The sequence below is a fragment of the Olea europaea genome, chromosome 7, assembly GCF_002742605.1.
Source record: "Olea europaea var. sylvestris chromosome 7, O_europaea_v1, whole genome shotgun sequence".
NCBI classification, from domain to species: Eukaryota; Viridiplantae; Streptophyta; class Magnoliopsida; order Lamiales; family Oleaceae; genus Olea; species Olea europaea.
The window spans coordinates 4141076-4147105 of NC_036243.1; positions in this window are offsets into that span (position 1 = coordinate 4141076).

Sequence of the window (6030 nt, forward strand, 5' to 3'; positions counted from 1 at the left end):
CCAATTGAACTAGTAGGACTGCGTTGATTTTAATAACATTTTTAAAAAGTATTTTTGACCATTACTAAAGCTTTCTAGAGTTTTGTTTCTTTAACAATGGATTTTTTTAATGAGAAACTAACATGAATCGATGGTCACTTTATTTTGACATCATTAGCTGTGTTAACTTCTATAACGGGGATGGTCGGAGTGGTGGATGGAGAAAGAATATTCTAAGTTTCGAGTTCAGTGATTAATGAGAAGTAGCGTTGAAAGTTAAATAATTATTACAATAACTAACCTACAACTGGCCAGTAATTTAAGAGAAATAAGAAATGCGCATTTTAGTTAATTAATATTTAATTTATTAAAATATTTTGTTTGTTGGTGCAACTCTCTCAAATTCAGTGTCTTTGATTGCTTATTACCAACTGCTAGTGCTCTGTAAAATGAAAGAGAACATAGATTTATCTGAAATAATTACTACTTGTTTTATTTGAATAACAGGTTAACTTGGAAGATTCCTAGATTAACTCAACTCTGCATGCAGTATCTAATTCCAGACGAAGTGACCTATTACGAAGATGCCTTCTGGAGATTCCTAAAGGCATCATACCTAATTTTCTTTTTTGTTGCTAACTTCTTTTACTCGGTGGCTTGTTGACAACTCTTTGGTAACTAGAGCTTTAATTGAGAACCCAAATTTGATAAGATGGCCATTGTTATTGTAGGCATTTTCTAGACTTCTTGATCTTATATGTGGAAATGGTTGAATAGTTTGCATCAATCAAATATATGATGTTGGGATTGACAAGTATATATATAAGTATCTCATCTTAAATATGTATATTATTGTATGTGTAAGAATATCTCTACAGTCTCATTAGGAAGGTCCTCAAAAGAGTAACAATGTCTAACACTTGTTTTCTTTCTACTTCTTGGATACATCCATTTCACTATTTTGCCTAGCTTCGACTAGAGGGTAAACAAACCCTATTTATCCATAGCTGCAGGATCTTTCAGAACAATCTACATGGTTCATGGTGTTATTGCTTGTTGTTATTGACCTTTTAATAGTTGGGATGAACTTTGGTCCTTCTATAACTGGTATTTATTGCTTTGGTCTTTTATGAAGTGCAATCCTATCTTACATGCCTTAGGGGATATGCATTCTCTCACGATCTCACTTAACTAATGACACGACCCGTCTTGAGTCACTTTAGTGGACTCGAAACGTGATGTGCACCGATGATAAATGCTGACTAGATGTCAAATCTATCATCAAGGCTGACTATGAGTTACTATAAAATGTGCCAAAATCAAATGAAATGCAAAATATAATGAGATGGGCCCAAATTATTTACTTTATGCCTCATCAATATGAGTTTATAACATTCAACATGTCGTGTGACTCTCATTTTGAAATCATTAGGCCCTTCCAGCTAAAAAAAATCAATTGCTACCTGTAAGAAAATTACGAGAAAATATATGAGTTGATAACTCAGTGAGTAGAGAAGTTCGAAAATTATTATACTTTTCCATTTAAACATTTTTCTCATACATAGACATCAAGCTCATATCATTTAATAATTCACACGATAGCCTTATAAAATTTATATCCAAAAAAATTGAGAAATTCTCATAACTCTGTAAATATAGTCGCATATCCACGATATAGTCATCAGCTGATATCTATACCATCATCTCATCACATCACATGTGATCTCTCAAAAATGTACCCTCTGACTAAAATATGTAATCCTCGCCTTGGGTTAATTACTTTCGTCACGGGCCTTTGGTCCCCTCTGTGAACGAAAGCCGGTCTCAAGACCTCTGGTAATCAATTCTAGAACACGGTCAAGGCCCCTCAGTGAACTATATGTACATAGTCAAGACCCCTTCATCTTCGGTCCAAGACTCCTCAATGTAGTATAGAACACGGCCAAGGCCCCTCTATGAACTAGAAGAAATATATAATCACGGGTACTTTTCTGGTCGATCTCAATATCACATATCTCCCATACCAAACAATTCTCAATATCATAAAAAATCCTTAAAATTCCGCATGGATTATAATAAAAGAAACTTTCATCGTAATCACATAATGAAGCAAATAATTCACATAAGTGCATATACTTTGATAATATACTTAATTTATAAATACTTTAAAAATATTTATATTTTTCCACTCACAGAACTATGATCGCAAAATGAACTCGGTTGGTAAGCTGTCCCGATGTTAGTATTGCCACCTGAAATATAATATAGTTTTTAAATCAACAATTAATTATTTTAAGTAATCTCAATAATTAAATTTGCGATATCCAAACTTAATTATTTCATGTTTAAGCGATTTCTACAGTCTATTTAATCACTAAAACTAATTTTTCTTTCACTTTACTCAATTTCATAGTTTATTATACTTAACCCCTTCGATAAACTTTTATTTAGTCTAAAAATCTAACAACTATAAAATTAAACATTACTTGAAATAAGTAACTTTTTACTTACCTTTCAAATTTGAGGAATTCAAGTTTAATACTAGAAATCACTTTTATAAATATCCACTGCCTGCCCATTTATTATATCTTTTTTTTTTTTGCTTGACAATGTTGACTTTTGTTTTTTCCTTTTTTTTTTCTTTTTAACTAAATTAAGGTATTACAAAACTCATTCCCTCAAAAAAATTTTGTCCTCAAAATTCAATTGACTAAGATTTGTACATGTAATATAAATAGGGAACACCTTTGATCCTCGCTTGCCATAACGTCTCATCTATTGAATGATTACTCCAACAAACTTTTAGTTCCAAAATTTAATCCTTCCTATCATACCTTTAATAACTTACTCAGAGCCAATATATGATATTCTCGTCTTTTACTTTTCCCAACTCTCAAGAAAACTCAATTATTTACCAATTTAAAGTTTAAGATACTACTTTTCATATTCTCCAAATCTTCACCTTACGCCATAGTTTAAACTATTCTATAATCACATTATTTTTCTATAACAATGTTTACATATCAAGATCTAATAACATTCTTTAGCCCATTTCGTTATACATCCTTGGAATATTTCAATATTATATATAACCTCAATTATCATCACTTGTGTCTAGTTTTTATATGTCAATTCCATTTAAATAAATAATTATCCAAGTCTCCTTTAATTAACCAATCATAGTTGATAGCCTCTCTTTTGAATTTGTCTTCATAGTGTCTGACATTCTATCAAAAGAAGATGTAAAATGTAATATAATTATATAACCTCTTACAACTAACCAAAGATAGATACTCCAATTCCACCATATAATTAACAATATTGTCTCGATATAATTTTATAAATTTATCATATGAACTGACTATATCTCTTAAAAAGAATCTTGTAACCTTTATCAATCCATCCACAATGATTTAAATACTATTTTGTCTTCATTCCGTGTATTTGGAATCCCCGAACAAAAAATATTTGAGGGTAACTACCTCCATTCTAAATTGACAATATCTCCAAAAAATTCAATTGTTCATGATTTTCTAAAATTCTAGTTATCCCCAACAAAACAATTGAGATAGCTCAATATGATGTTTTTTTTCCTTTAATTCTATATCACCTACTAAAAATATATAACTCCAAATCAACAATCTATAGTATCATCCATAATTTATAAGTTTACTTCAGAATACTTTCTAAACCTTAACATAAATCATTATCGTGAATCAATCACTCATCATCTTTAGATATAAGAGCAAATATTTCCTCAAAATTCCTAATAGCAAAACTTTTGACATTTCTATACTCATATAAATTTTGTTCTTTCTTTCTACGAAAAGACAATAATAACATTTAATCATGAAAATCTATACTCTTATTCCATAAATGGATCGTTGATCTATCATCAATGCATAATCATTCTTGTATATTGCATAAAGACCTTTAATTGGGATAATGTAACCTAAAGATACTATCCCACAAGTGAATAAAAATTACATTCAATGATCACCCTAAACTTCAAACTATTCGACATATCATCCATATATTCCATTGCAAACAGATTTCAATAAACATGGAATATTTTATATGTGAATTCCAAAAATAAAATTGAAAATAACCCAAAAACTACATCACTAAAAAATTATTAAACTCATCTTAACTTCAAAATTTAACTCAACGCTTCCAAATTGTATAGAATATAACACAATAATCTAACGAATGGCCTTACCAAAATTAATTAACTTAATAACCCAAATTTATCATCACATTATTTTGCTATAGGACAACCATTATATTCATTTACATGCTATTCACCGTATCATGTTATGATCATGTAAACTTGGCATTTATAGTCATATCGCATGACCTAAAATATTTAATTATATCAATTTTCTTTAATGCCCCAGGATAATAACCTTCATATTTATCACATGAACATTTCACACATCAATATACTGCATGTTAATTTCCCAATCTCAATAAATTTTGATTATACCATTCTCTAATTTTGTTTTTCCACATAATATACCTAAATGCACATATTCATTTAATTCTATTTTTAAAGCAACAAATCGCCCCCAATAGGTAATCATTATGAAGTTCATCCCTATCATTCTCACATTCCTTGTAATCAAACCACTCATAAATAATTGAAATAATTGGAATTACCGTTAATTTCATCGATGCTTAAAGTACACAATAACACATTGTCATCTATCACTCAACAAACCACCATTTTGCCTTTCACAATTTCTTATCATATAGCATAAATATACACCATCATGATTTCTATTATCATCCCATATAAGTGGCCACAAATCACCACAAAATTTGATAACACTAATGACCATTTGGCTTCAAGAATAATTAAAATTCCCCACCGAACCTTGTATTTATTGTGCAAGCTATAGCTAAAATTTTCCTATGTACTCATAAAAAAATCTTGTAGTTCTAGAAATAAATTAATAACTTAGTGGTTGTAACAGCTGTAACTTCGAATGCCCCGCAAAATCATCAAAATCTGTTCAAATCTTAATAGGTTACATACACACATAGTTCCAACCCAACAACTAATAACATTTCCAACCATCTAATCATTACAACTACCATACTTACATGCGAGTCGTTTCTAAATCTGTTAAAAAATATTTTTCTATTATTTTGCGTTCCATACATTCGAGATAGAGTGCTTATGATTTCTGCCACCACGACATTTGACCATACGCACTGAATATGCATGATATGTCAATGCATGAACTATAAGGACTTTCAAAACTTTATAACCATGCTCTGATACCACTTTGACACGACCCGTCCCAAATCACCCCAGTGGACCCGAAACGTGATGTGCATCGATAATAGATGCTGACTAGATGTCAAATCTATCATCAAGACTGACTATGAGTTATTACAAAATGCGCCAAAATCAAATGAAATGCAAAATATAATGAGATGGGCTCAAATTATTTACTTTATGCATCATCAATATGAGTTTATAACACTCAACATGTCGTTTGGTTCTCATTCCAAAATCATTAGGCCCTTCCAGCTAAAAAGAATCAATTGCTACCTGTAAGAAAATTACGGGAAACTATATGAGTTGATAGCCCAGTGAGTGGAGAAGTTCGAAAATAATTATACTTTTCCATTTAAACATTTTTCTCATACATAGACATCAAGCTCATATTATTTAGTAATTCACACGATAGCCTCATAAAATTTATATCCAAAAAAAAAGAGGCATTCTCATAACTCTGTAAATATCATCTCATATCCACGATATAGTCAACAGCTAATATCTATACCATCATCTCATCACATCACATGTGATCTACCAAAAATGTCCCTCTAACTAAAATATGTAATCTGCCCCTTGGGTTAATTACTTTCGCCACGGGCCTTTGGCTCCCTCTGTGAACGAAAGCCGATCTCAAGACTTCTAGTAATCAAATCTAAAACACGGCCAAGGCCCCTCAGTAAACTATATGTACATGATCGAGACCCCTTCATCCTCGGTCCAAGACCCCTCAGTGTAGTATAGAACATGGCCAATGCCCCTCT